At 41.2% G+C, this 14,343-nt stretch overlaps 1 long non-coding RNA gene across 1 annotated transcript in view; it reads left to right on the forward strand.

Annotated features, from left to right (window-relative positions):
• The window catches only part of LOC310852948, a 75,673-nt gene that overhangs the window by 59,539 nt on the left and 1,791 nt on the right, over window positions 1-14,343 (forward strand). The gene's annotated exons all lie outside the window — the stretch shown is intronic.

The raw sequence follows: 14,343 nt of genomic DNA on the forward strand, positions 1-14,343 counted from the left end.
ATGAAAAATCCACCCCGAAGTGTGTAATGAGATTAATGCATACATATAGGAATATCCTACAGATGAGAAACTAGAGTAACTTTTCCAGACATTGCTCATCAAGGATATACATAATCATAGAATGCCATTCTGACCAGTGGAAACAATATGCTCAATTAGGCTGCAAAAACAATAGAAGGCTGGGTTTCTGCATCTCACTGCGGAGAAGTCCCTGTGCAATTGTGCACACTCAACTAAAACGTGTGGTCAGGTGTGGCTTCCATGCTGGTTTCCGCTCTGGCATTTTCCTCTAATTGTTTCTTTTTTTGTATTTAGGAATGCATTGTGTAGGTTTTCAAACCTACATTTTGTTACAAACTACAATCTGGAACATTTTAAAATCTGCCCAGAGTTTTTACATTTTTATCCATGCAAATCTGCGCCCGATACGGACATAGGAAAACAAAAGGATTACATTTGTTTGCACTGAATTGCATGTATATAAATGTGTCTCAAATGTATCTGGATTTGATTAAGTCACCAAACTGATGAAATAAGCCTGCGAAACTGAATATAGCCTTCATAGTGCCAGACTCTTTTCTCAATGCTGCAAATCACTCTGATTTTAATGTGCAAATATTGCCGCATGAAGCCTTTAAAACGTTCATGTTTATCCATGCATTTGATAACTGAAATATACTGCTTCTGGCAGCCTTGACATTATTAGGCGTGTGATTCTTTTGAAATGTTTTTAGATGTTAACTGTTTTAGGTATTTTTTAAAATTCAGTTTTTGATTGGGTCGTTTTAACATTTTGGTGTTTGCCACCCTGGAGTCATTTGCAAGGAAGAGTTGGATAGATGTTGTCATTGTCATGGTAGTTTCATTTCCCCACTAGCTACTTATAACCAGGCCTTTGGCTGATTGAACATTCTATGGCCTCTGAAAAGTGTTTGTGGGTAGGGGAGTTATTGAGGAGAAGGAGGAGGAGGATTGTGTTCTCATTTTGTATTTTGATGTTTTGAATTGTCCTAGGATCTTGAGAGGAAAGGCAGCATGCAAAATAGATAGATGATAATGATGATAGATGATAGATGATAGATAGATAGATAGATAGATAGATAGATAGATAGATAGATGATAGATAGATAGATAGATAGATAGATAGATAGATAGATTGATTGATAGATAGATGATAGATAGATAATCAGCTTAAAAAACAAACATTGCGAGAAGTGAGGTTACAGGGAACCAGACAGAGGGCCTTCTCGGTAGTGGCACCCGTCCTGTGGAACACCCTCCCTTCAGATGTGAAAGAAATAAGCAGCTATCTTCTCTTTAAAAGACAGCTGAAGGCAGCCCTGTTTAGGGAAGTTTTTAATATTTAATGCTGTATTGTTTTTAACACTTGATGGGAAGCCGCCCAGAGTGGCTGAGGAAACTCAGCCAGATGGGTGGGGTATAAATAATAATTTATTAGTAGTAGTAGTATATAAACAAACCCCACTCTGTCCCAAGTAGCTTTTTTTGTAACAGGCTTCTGGATATTTGAGTGAAGCCAGTGAAGAAAGGGTTAAACATGTTTCCTTCCCATCCTACCCTCCATCACTTGAAGTCTAACATCCTAAGGCTTCTCTTTTTTGGTGGGGGGGCATTTGGGGCTTTGCTATATGTAACACACAGATTCTTCTGCAGTGAATAGGGATTGTGGGATAAATATTTTGTAGGAGTGGACAAACTAAAATGCGCTCCATTTTAATTGTACAGGGACATTTAGAGATAATGGTCATCAAGAAGGCAAAGCAGGAATGCTGTCAAATGATTATCATGCGATTTCCATCGTTTACAAGGATTATAATGGTCATTACCTTGCACATTCTGCAAAGAGGACAAGTTCTCAAATATTCTGTTGCATGTCAGCTTAATGTAGCAAATGTTCATTACTTGGGCTTCTCATTTCCATAATTGTGTAGTTACACCTGATATGTCACTGTAGTAAAATTTGGAAGCATATACCTTTAAATTGTGGCTAGGAAATGCTCGTTTCAGTAAATATCGTATGTGCAATCAACTCAAAATTATGCCAAACAGAAGGCATGCACAGACTTTTGATGGTGGTTTCTAAACTTTGCTTAAAAGGTCATTATTTGCATTCATTATAGATGTGCACGTAAGTATTTGTGTAGGGTTGTGGTTAAGTAGCCCCGATACCTTGTTAGAAATAACATCTTAAAGATATGTGCTTTAGGAGCAGGCAAAGACTTTCCTCTTTTTTAAAAGAAACAATGCAGCCACCCATTTTGTCAAAATCTTGTTCAGAGTAACTAATCTGTTCGTCTAATCACAGCGAGTCTGAATGGTCTTGCTGCATTTGAAAATGCAGTTGAATTAAACCCCCTTACAAACCAATTTATTGGGAGCAGTAACAATGGTGTTTATCTTATGGGTGCTTAGTTTGATTCTTGATAGGATACAAGGGGATTATCCCTACAGAATTGGGATTTGTTTTTCCTTTGGATTGGTTTTTCAATGCTAAGAAGGGGGGGTATGAAAGAGAAGGATGAAACAGTTGCCAACCAATCATACTTTATGCTGCAGCACTGCAAAAACCTAATGCCTGATTCCCACACTACTGAATTCACCTGTGTTTGGCTATCAAGTTTTCCTTCAAGGAAAAGATGCTCAGTTGCTAGCTTTGGTGAATTACATGCGATCCAAACAGATTATTGTGACTTTAACATTTATCCACAAAAGCCTGGACAGCTCTCTGTGTTATACCTTTTCTCGTTTAAGAGTAAGTATTCATACGTCAGCTGGTGGATTGTTAATAAGTCTTGAAGATCTAAGTTAGTCCTGACTTCTGTGTGTGTCCTTCTTTAAAAAAATGTGACAGAAATCAATTGTCATGTCTGGACCTTGATTGAGAGGGATCTTGTACATGGGTGTAGCTGGGGGGGCAGCTGCCCCCATCAAATCAAGTAAATAATAATAAAAATACTTAATGAAAAATAGAAATAGAAATAATCAGATTATTTGAAACTGAAATGCTCTCTGAGGTCATTTGGATGATGTTGTGGCGCATTCTAGCGATGCAACTGGACGATAGGTGTGGCTTCCATGAACTGACCAATCGTGTTGCAGGTAGCTCTGTCCCCCCCCCTCAATCCTGGCTACGCCCGTGATCCTGCACCTTTAAAAGTCCTGAGGTAGGTAGGCCAGTGGCAAATGTGGGTTTTCCTATCGTGCTACTAGAAGGAAGGGAGAAGCTTCACTTGACAGATGTTTTCCCTTCTGGGCACCTCATAAAGACAGAGGAGTCCTCTTAAGGACTACATCCAGCTGCCTTAGATAAAGTGCTTTATGTAATCCTATTACGAATTCATGTTGAGCAGACATAAATAAATTAGGGTTTCCTGGCTGTTTTCATGTTTCTTTCTGTTTACAAGAATTTCGTTCTTACTAGAGACGAGGAGGAAGCCTTCTGAGCTCCAATGTGTCTTCTTTCTTTGATTCCTTTCAAATTATAGGTGTCTGTAGGCCCCCTGCAGATACACCTGCATCTCCCTTTCCCCCAGAAGGTGGACTATAAAGAACAGAATACAATTGTCTGTAAATTAACAGCTCTCTGTGCATGTTAACTAACGAAAAAGGAGAAAAGAACATTTATTATAATAAATAATAAATAAGAAGCTGACAGGTCATGGAAATGGAAAATGTTAACAGCACTCTGTTCCAGTTAAGGCATCAGTCCCGACTCCTAAATAGTCTTACTCTGTAAGGGAATAATCCTAACTGAACACAGAACAGTAGGGGGAAGTGTTAGGTCACAGCCAGGAAGTCTTGCAGAGATAGAAAACAAGAAACCCAGAAGTGGAGAAATGGGAAAATTGTTATTGGGTCTTTCCTTGCCATAGGTGATTAGAGATGAAGCAATGATTGACAGGTGATTGCAGGATTGCTAATTTTTATACCCCTGCTTATATAATGTGAAATTGCTAGTATAATATTGCCGATATAAGTTCTAGGCATCTGTGCATTGGGTTTCTTATCTTTCCTCTGTCCAATGTTCTGTAACTTTTCAACAATGCATGACAAGTGCAAATGTAAGAACATAAGAAAATCAATGACAAACCTAGACAGCATCTTAAAAAGCCGAGACATCACCTTGCCAACAAAGGTCCGTGCAGTTAAAGCTATGGTTTTCCCAGTAGTGATGTATGGAAGTGAGAGATGGACCATAAAGAAGGCTGATCGCCGAAGAATTGATACTTTTGAATTATGGTGCTGGAGGAGACTCTTGAGAATCCCATGGACTGCATGAAGATCAAACCTATCCATTCTTAAGGAAATCAACCCTGAGTGAAGACTCCCTGGAAAAGACCCTGATGCTGGGAAAGATGGAGGGCACAAGGAGAAGGGGATGACAGAGGACGAGGTGGTTGGACAGTGAAGCTACGAATATGAGTTTGACCAAACTGCGGAAGGCAGTGGAAGACAGAAGTGCTTGGCGTGCTCTGGTCCATGGGGTCACGAAGAGCCGGACACGACTAAATGACTAAACAACAACAACAACAACAACAAGAAGAAGAAAAGTCTGCTGGATCAGACCAGTGGCCTATCTAGTCCAGCATTCTGCTCTGACATGGGCCAACCAGAAGACTGTGGGAAATGCACAAACAGGAGCTGAGCACAAATGCACTCTCCGCTCCTGTGTGTTCCCAGCAACCGGTATTCAGAAGCATTGCTGCCTCCAGTTTTGAATGGCAGAGCATAGTCATCATGGCTCGTAGCCATTGGTAGTCCTCCACAAATGTAACATTGCACACCAGAAAGAGTAACATTCATTCATTCAGTTAGATAATTGCTGTACCACTTAACATTTCTGGGGGCGGGATCTCGTAAGTGGTTTGCAACCTACCTTAAAATATCACAAATGCAACATTGCAAAACATCTTAACAGAACATTACAAATGATAATCAAATACAAAAATAAAATCACATTTAAAGCAGCATAATTAGCAGCAAAAGAGAATGGCCTCTTAAAATACTACAAGTTAATAAAAACAAATGCAGTATAAATTCCACATGTTAAAGTAACATCAGTCGCCAAACCAAATTGCTAAAATGGAAGATGTGCCCACAGTAATGCTTGCCAAACACATGGCTAGCTCTTTCTGGCATGCAGACCTCACTCTGAGCCATTCCTACCAGCCATACCCACAGCATAATTAAATCTCCACATATATTAGCACATATTTATATATCTGTTCTTCTCCCGTAGCTCCCTCGAGATGTTTCCAAAGCAAGTCACAACCATCCTCACTGCCAAAACCAGAAATAAACCATTTTTATTTTTTTTAAAAAATCCTTGGCCTCTATGCTTGGACAATCCTGAAAGTGCCAATGTGGGTATTGTTCAGGACCTTAACATAAGCTGCAGACCTGCGCTATCTGCGTGCCTTTGGTTGAGGCTGAAGTTACTGTGTTTGTCAAATCTGCTGGCCTGGGGCTAATGTGAAGTGAGAGAGGAAGCACTTGCTTTATAGAAATGACACCACTAAACCTAGAGCACCCCCTGCTGCTCGAGTATAGGAATTTCACCCTTTTTTAAAATGATCCTACCACAGATAGATTGCTTGCTTTTATAGAAAGGTATGTGGATATATTTTCCCAAGCAAAACATCTTATTTCTTAATTGCTATGCAATAATAAGTTTACCTTTGTTAATGTCAGTGTTATATTCTGTGCATCCCTCTGCTGGGCATATAAATTGGTATCTATATAATACAGCACAGATAAATTATGCTTCATGCTGGACCGCACTGAATGAGGGCAGGCAACATAATGCTTTTACCTGGCCAAGACTCTCCTTTCTTTCACTCAAACAATGACAACTCAGCTTTGGTGAGATGAATAAATCCCATTGGACTTACATTGCCAACCAGATTATGAGTTCCCTTATGGCCAAATCCTTAAATCATCGATGGTGAGGAAATATGTCTGGTTCTTATCATCTTGGAATATTTGGTGGAGTTCTCAAAAAGCTCTTCTTCTATGGAGGAGCAGCAGTCTACCAGGGGATAATGGGAAATTTAGCTTTCTTTAGTACCCAAAGTCACTAGTACGTTGTCACAACATTCAAGGTGCCAGGAATGAAGGAGGCATTCAGTTTAAACCCTGAGCTGTAGAATAACTCCTGAGGGAAATGCTGCTTAATTTGCAATGGAGCCGGGCATTATAAACTGGACAAGTTGCTATTCCAAGCTTGGCTGTTATGAACCTAGGCAGAATTAAAACTTCATGCCAATGAAGGTTACACTGCACATCAAGATTGCCTCCCATGAATGACTTGTGGATGAGAAATCCCACTACCAGTTGTGTTTGTTTTGAGTTTTCTGCAACTGTAGCACAGCATTAAGGATAAAATATGAGAACTTGGGGTCTGGACCTTTAAACAAATGGCTATAGGTTTGCTCACTTGACTAATGCTTTTCCCCCAACTTGGCTTTCCTAGCTTTGGCTAAAGTTCCCAAAACGACTCTCATTGTATAATAAAAGTTTTGAAAGCTAAGAGAGCTCAAGTTCTTTATTATTCTAGGCAGCCATAAAGGAAAGTAGTTTAGATTTTGTTAAGGGAAATGGCTTGAGCGTATACTTGGAAGTGAACAGGGAAAATATAGTAGCTACTTGTAAGTTTAAATGAATGTACAAATGACTGTATTTGAAGAGTGCATTTTACTTTATTTTTTAAGAAAAGGAGAACCGACTGGTGCAAAAAAATGGTGTCCAGCTATTTAGAATATTGTTGTTGTTGTTGTTAACAACAATCATTTCACATTTGTTGGCCATAGTTATGATTAGTATGCGTGTTAAAGTGTAGTTTCACATCAAATTACAGTGGTACCTCGGGTTACATACACTTCAGGTTACATACGCTTCAGGTTACAGACTCCGCTAACCCAGAAATAGTGCTTCAGGTTAAGAACTTTGCTTCAGGATGAGAACAGAAATTGTGCTCCGGTGGCATGGCGACAGCAGGAGGCCTCATTAGCTAAAGTGGTGTTTCAGGTTAAGAACAGCTTCAGGTTAAGAACAGACCTCCGGAACGAATTAAGTACTTAACCCGAGATACCACTGTACCTGTTTTGCATGCATAGGATCTCAGGCTCAGTTCCCAGCATCTCCAGGAAAGGCTAGGAGAGGCCTCAGTCCAAAAACCTGACAGTGTAGACAGTCATGAGTTAAATGGACCCGTGGTATGAAGCATTGTAAGGCAGGCCTAATATCTGAGTGTTGCAGGGGCTGTAACCATTAGCAAGTTTTAGTGGAATGGCTGTAAACTTCCCTGGGCAGTCAATGAACAGTTCATCTTGCCATTTAGATATGTGGCTTGTGACGCGGGTGGCACTGTGGGTAAAACCTCAGTGCCTAGGACTTGCCGATCGTATGGTCGGCGATTCGAATCCCCGCGGCGGGGTGAGCTCCTGTCTTTCGGTCCCAGCTCCTGCCCACCTAGCAGTTTGAAAGCACCCCTAAGTGCAAGTAGATAAATAGGTACCGCTTTATAGCAGGAAGGTAAACGGCGTTTCCGTGTGCTGCGCTGGTGCTGACTTGCCAGAGCAGCTTTGTCACGCTGGCCACGTGACCCGGAAGTGTCTCCGGACAGCGCTGGCTCCAGGCCTCTTAAGTGAGATGAGCGCACAACCCTAGAGTCGGACACGACTGGCCCGTACGGGCAGGGGTACCTTTACCTTTAAAGTGTGGCTATTCTGACATGGTGTGATGGGGTTGTAATCCAAGACATCTGGGGCACCAAGTTGCGGAAGTCAGGCATAAACCTTGTTGAATTGTATTAGGTTTTGTAGTACCATAGTACTTTTGAGGACTGGCTCCCGTGAGATAATGTAAAACCCATGAAAGTAAGAGTACAGTGGTACCTCAGGTTACAGACGCTTCAGGTTACAGCCTCCGCTAACCCAGAAATAGTGCTTCAGGTTAAGAAATTTGCTTCAGGATGAGAACAGAAATCGTGCTCCGGTGGCGCAGCAGCAGCAGGAGGCCCCATGAGCTAAAGTGCTACCTCAGGTTAAGAACAGATTCAGGTTAAGTACGGACCTCCAGAACGAATTAAGTACTTAACCCGAGGTACCACTGTATAAGGAATGTTCCAAACAAAACTCAATAAGGAAATAGTGTTGATATGTAATAGGAAAGTATACAGTAGTTTCTTGCCACTTCTTCTCTTTCTGGACTGTTTATTTATTTACTTAATTTCTCATTGCATTTCCATCCTACTTGTTCTCTAAGGAGCTCAAGGTGACCTACATGGTTCTCCCACTCCTCATTTAATCCCAACAACTGAGTACGTCAAACTGAGAAGCAATGACTTGCCCAAGGACACCCAATGAGTTTCATGGCTGAGGATTTGAACCCCAACCTCCCAGATCCCAGTCTAACATTCAAACCACTCTAACCTCAGGAGACTCTTCCTACCTCCGTAGAGAATGCAGAGGAACTTTGCACGCACACACTTCTCTGGACCATCCTGGCCAGCAAAAAGAACATTCTTTGTGTATAAGAACATTCCATACATAAGAGAGGTAAAATATGAGTTTCTTATCATTTGTTTTCTTTGGGACAATAGACCCATAATAGAAAAAAAGTATGTGCTGAAAATTAATTATATGGATGAATGCAGCTGTATTTATAACCTAGCATGCTACATGTGGAATTTAATCTATTTCGGTACAATGCAGATTATATTCAAGCTGCATTTCCATTCTGTTCATAAATTGGATATATTTGTCACAAGCTGCTGGTGGAACTACACTAGAGATGATAGGCCATGAATCTGCAAGGTGAATCTGTGTGGTGAACAAGACTGCAGTACGTGGCCCCACTTTCCCATGCCTGGCAAAATTATAAATGCTTCTGAACTTGACTGGCATTTGTTGGGGCAACAACTATGTATATTCCTCCTAGCTACCTTGAAATTACTGGTTGTGAAAGCATGCGATAATTTTGCATGTTTTCAGATGCGACTAATGTTTTTACTTATTTTTTTATTGCTTTGAATTTATTCTTGATTGTATTGTTTTATCACTTTTGTGTTTGCTGGATGAAGGCTGGGATAGAGATTCAATTGATTGATTGATATTGATACCTGTACATTTTGTGCTGCCAGCAAAAATGCAATGCAATAAGATCGTACTTGTATGTCACACCAGGAGAAGCAGTGATGTTCATGGATTAGCTTGCTTGCAGACATGCATAATTAATTGTTGTTTATATGGAAACAGGAGCGGCTGGTTTTATGGACAATCGCCCAAGGTATACAACTCTTAGCATAAACACTACAGCTCTGACAAATATTCTATCATTCCTTTCATATCATTTTACACCAGTAGATGTGTACCTAGCCTATAAAAGAAAAGAGTTATATGAGCAAAGGAAAACATAAACTTCGTGCAAAATAAATGCTATTATACAGAGTTTAACTTGCTATTAGCAAACCATAATATAGGCTTAGAATATTACAGCTGAAGATGACATGTTAGTTAAACATTTTTATTAAAAAATTGCTTACATTTTTTAAAAAAATAAGAAAGGGATTCTATCGGGCCTTTTCAAATATCAGAACTACAGGCTAACAAAAAAACTTCTCTGAATTTTCTTAACTTTGTTATTGTTCCCTGCATTGGCAGAGAGTTGGAATATATTATTATTGAAGTCCCTTCCCTACTTTCTGTAATAGTATTAGTAACAGTTTCTGTAATGCTAATAGCAATATTTAATAATCACCCACTATTTGAATGCATTTAATTTACAGATGCATTGTTGTTTGGGTTATTATTATTTTCATGTTGGCTAATGCAAATGTTTCAGCTTGAGCGGACCCTTCCCTCCTTTTTAACTTTAGAATTCCTTTGCTGCAATGATTATATTTTGGCCTGAGCACAATAATGTTACATACACTTTCAAGGAAGATGTTTGTGGTTCCTTCTCTTGGGGGCCGACACTTGGCTTAAGCATTTGCTGGCTTCAGCTTAATATGCAAGGAACATGCTAACATGTCTGGGGAGGCATTAAGGGAGGTGGTGTCCGAAGCAGCTATGAAAGCAAAAAATGTTTTTGTTCTGACTGATGAAAGCGATTTCATCCAGCACACTCCTTTGGGGGGGCCTTTTCACACGACAGACAAAGAAAACTCCAGCAACATTTTATCTTTTATGAGTTATTTCCACAAGCCCACAATAGTGCAATCTCACATCTCAGCAAAATGGATGCAGCGGGAATAATTTTGCCATTAGGGAACAGTCATGTTGCTCTTCGCCACTCCTTTTAAAAATGGTTCTCATGTCCTCCAGCGCAGCCTCCACTTTTCTTTAAGTTCACCAACTGCAGAAATGAATTTGCCTGCTGCTCTTTAAAAAAAGAGAAGTTGATAGATTGAAAGCTACAGCACTATATCTTGTACATTAGGGGAGCACACAGCCACTGAAGAAATTAAAAGGACTTGCATTTTAAAATGGAGTTCACTAAACAGGGCAGGCGTGGGGAGTAGGAACTGCGCTTTGTGGTGGCACACCGCCCCAGGCTTCATCTGGAAGCGGCTCATCTAAAATGAGCTGATTTTGATCATGCCCAGACTTGAGTCCTCTGGCAACTGCAGCTCCTAAGAAGAAATGGATTCACGGGTAGGCCAGTTCCTTGGTTTGTCCTATGTGGCTCCCGTTGCTCGGTCCCAGCTCCTACCCACCTAGCAAGTTCGAAAGCACGTCAAAGTGAAAGTAGATAAATAGGTACCGCTCCGGCGGGAAGGTTAACGGCGTTTCCGTGTGCTGCTTTGGTTTGCCAGAGGTGGCTTAGGCATGCTGGCCGCATAACTCGGAAGCTGTCTGCGGACAAACGCAGGCTCCCTCGGCATATAGAGCGAGATGAGTACCACAACCCCAGAGTCATCCACAACTGGACCTCACGGTCAGGGGTACCTTTACCTTTTTACTGTAAACTTGTCATCCTGCTTGCTTGTGGAACCAGAACATACTGACCTCCCATTGCTTGGTGGTGGGCATCTCTTCTGGTCATGACAAAAGTAAGGCCACAGTTTAGAAGATGATAGACACTGACAAGCTGAATTGGCCTTAAAGTTTAGATGGCTTCCCCAAGTATTGAGTGCAATACAGACTTCCATAGTTTATCTCTCGATTTTTGTTCTGATAAAAAAGTCACTGCATTTCTCTCTTCTTTCACCTGTCAACTAATAATGGAGTACGTTGTCTACTTTTCATATTTCCTTTAAAGAGTTCAAAGGTCTGTATATATGTTTGTCTCCACCCTATTGTAGCCTTTGAAGTAGGTTAGAACAAGAGATGTTTATTGGGTCTTTCCCTGCCATAGGTTATTAGAGTGAACTTAGTGGTGATTAAGGACTTCAACTCATGTCTTTGGAGGCCTATTCCAGCACTGTAGCCCTTAACAGCACTGTATCTCCACATAGCTGCCTCACCCTTTTTGCAAGATCTGGTTCTACACTATAAGGTAGACAGTGAGAGAGCACTATAAGGTAGACAGTGTTTGAGTTCTCTATTTACAGGTAGGTAGCCGTGCTGGTCTGCTGTAGTTGAAACAGAATTAAAAAAAATCCTTCCAGTAGCACCTTAGAGACCAACTAAGTTTGTTACTGGTATGAGCTTTTATGTGCATGCACACTTCTTCAGATACACAGAAACAGAAGTCACCAGACCTTTATATATAGTGAAAGGGTGGGGAGGGGTATTACTCAGAAAGGTGGTGGGAATGGGTGATTGGCTGATAGGTGTGGTAAACCTGTTGACGACTGTTAACGACCGCAATTGGTCTTACAGGAAAAAGCAATGGGTGAGATGGCTAAAAATAGCTTTATCATGTATAATGAGATAAGAATCCAATGTCTCTATTCAGACCAGGTGTCTCCATGGTTTTAAGTTTGGCAATAAGTTGCAATTCAGCAACTTCTCTTTCCAGTCTATTTCTGAAATTCTTTTGTAATAAGACAGCTACTTTGAGATCTTGTATAGAATGTCCTGGGAGATCGAAGTGTTCTCCTACTGGTTTCTCTGTCTTGTCAGATGTTTCAGTGTATCTGAAGAAGTGTGCATGCACACGAAAGCTCATACAGTGGTGCCTCGCTAGACGAAAAGAATTCGTTCCGCGATTCTCTTCGTCTAGCGGTTTTTTCGTCTTGCGAAGCAAGCCCATTGACAGCTTAGCGGATTAGCGCTACAGCTGTCAAGCGGCTTCCAGTGATCAGCTGTTAAGCGGCTTATCAGCGGAACAGCTGATAAGCGGCTTAGCGGCTTAAGAAAAGGGCAAAAAAAGCGGGAAAAAACTCGCGGGGGGATGCAAGATTTTTTTTGTCTTGCGAAGCAACCCCATAGGGAAATTCGTTTTGCGAAGCGCCTCCAAAACGGAAAACCCTTTCGTCTAGCGGGTTTTTCGTCTTGCGAGGCGTTCGTCTTGCAGGGCACCACTGTACCAATAACAAACTTAGTTGGTCTCTAAGGTGCTACTGGAAGGAATTTTTTTATTGTGTTCTCTATGTTTGTATTCTCTATTGAAAATAAAGGGATGGGGAAACTTCTGTTGTTGCCCCCCCCCCCCCGCCCAAAGAATAATACAGCCAAGGCCTGTGCATGCTTTGGTGAATGTGCTTGCTTGGCCCTTTCCAGAGGAAGCATCTCTCATGCAGTTTATAGGTTTCTTGGCTTGTTTTCACAAAATGCCTGGGATATCTTGAACTCAAAGTTTGTTCTATTTGTGAGTATGGAGGGTGCATTTGGGGGTATTTTTTCTATGAAGAAAAATGTGTCTGCTTGGCTGACCTTAAGTTGGATCTATCTTAAGGAAAATGTTAAAACTAGCCTTTAAGCCAACGTGAGATGCCGAGACCCAAAGAAGCTGTATCCAACAGCAATAAAATACTCAGTTCAGCAGATAAGGGCCCCCTGTGATTTTACTTTGTCTGTGGACTACTTCAAGAAGTCAGCCTGAAGTAAAATGATCTCCTGTCATACTAACACTGAGAGAGAGGAATGTACAAATGGGGGGAATAAATTACAAAAAATACAGTGTCTTTTCCAATAAAAAAAGCAGAAGACAAGAAAGGAGAAGAACAAACTTAAGTGGAAAGAAAGAAAGAATTATTATCACTTGGTCTAACAGCTTAGATGGTATAGATATAAGTGGGTGGGGAGGAATAAACAATAGTTGTGTTGTATAAATGTGAAGATTCTCTTAGCTTGCTCTGAAAGAGTTCATATGCTATGGGGAATTTATAGCACTAATTTTATTCTGCATATGAAATATTTTATTTTGTATATGTTTATGCTGGTCTATTTCTAAAGGAATCCTGAAAGACCATTGTTGTTGTTGTTTAGTCATTTAGTCATGCCCGACTCTTCATGACCCCATGGACCAGAGCACGCCAGGCACTCCTGTTTTCCACTGCCTCCTGCAGTTTGGTCAAACTCATGCTGGTAGCTTTGAGAAAACTGTCCAACCATCTCGCCCTCTGTCGTCTCCTTCTCCTTGTGCCCTCCATCTTTCCCAACATCAGGGTCTTTTCCAGGGAGTCTTCTCTTCTCATGAGGTGGCTAAAGTATTGGAGCCTCAGCTTAACGATCTGTCCTTCCGATGAGCACTCAGGGCTGATTTCCTTAGGAATGGATAGGTTTGATCTTCTTGCAGTCCATGGGACTCTCAAGAGTCTCCTCCAGCACCATAATTCAAAAGTATCAATTCTTCGGCGATCAGCCTTCTTTATGGTCCAGCTCTCACTTCCATACATCACTAGAAAGACCATTACAAAGTTCAAATTGGTCAGTGAGGATCAACCCAGCCCTTTGTTCAATCCACAAAGAATAAAAGATTGAAATTCAGCAGCAACTGTGAGAATTACTATAGCTTATAGGCACCCAGCAGAAATTCCTTTGACCATATTAAATTTTTGGGGGGTCAGGTTAGTACATTCAACTAACCACTAATAGAGGAAACTCAAGTGAATTACTTTATCACATTCCAGACTTTCAATAAACCATACACATCACGGCCTAGGACCCTCGTACCTACGGGACCGCCTCTCCTGGTTTGCCCCACGGAGAGCCTCAAGGTCCATAAATAATAACACCCTAGTGGTCCCAGGCCCTAAAGAAGTTAGATTGGCTTCAACCAGAGCCAGGGCCTTTTCAACTCTGGCTCCGGCCTGGTGGAACACTCTGCCTCATGAGACCAGGGCCCTGCAGGATCTGATTTCTTTCCGCAGGGCCTGTAACACAGAGTTGTTCCGCCTGGCCTTTGGCTTGGAGCCAATTTGATTCCCTCCCC

Source organism: Podarcis gaigeae (genome assembly GCF_964106915.1).
Source record: "Podarcis gaigeae genome assembly, chromosome: 9".
NCBI lineage: Eukaryota > Metazoa > Chordata > Lepidosauria > Squamata > Lacertidae > Podarcis > Podarcis gaigeae.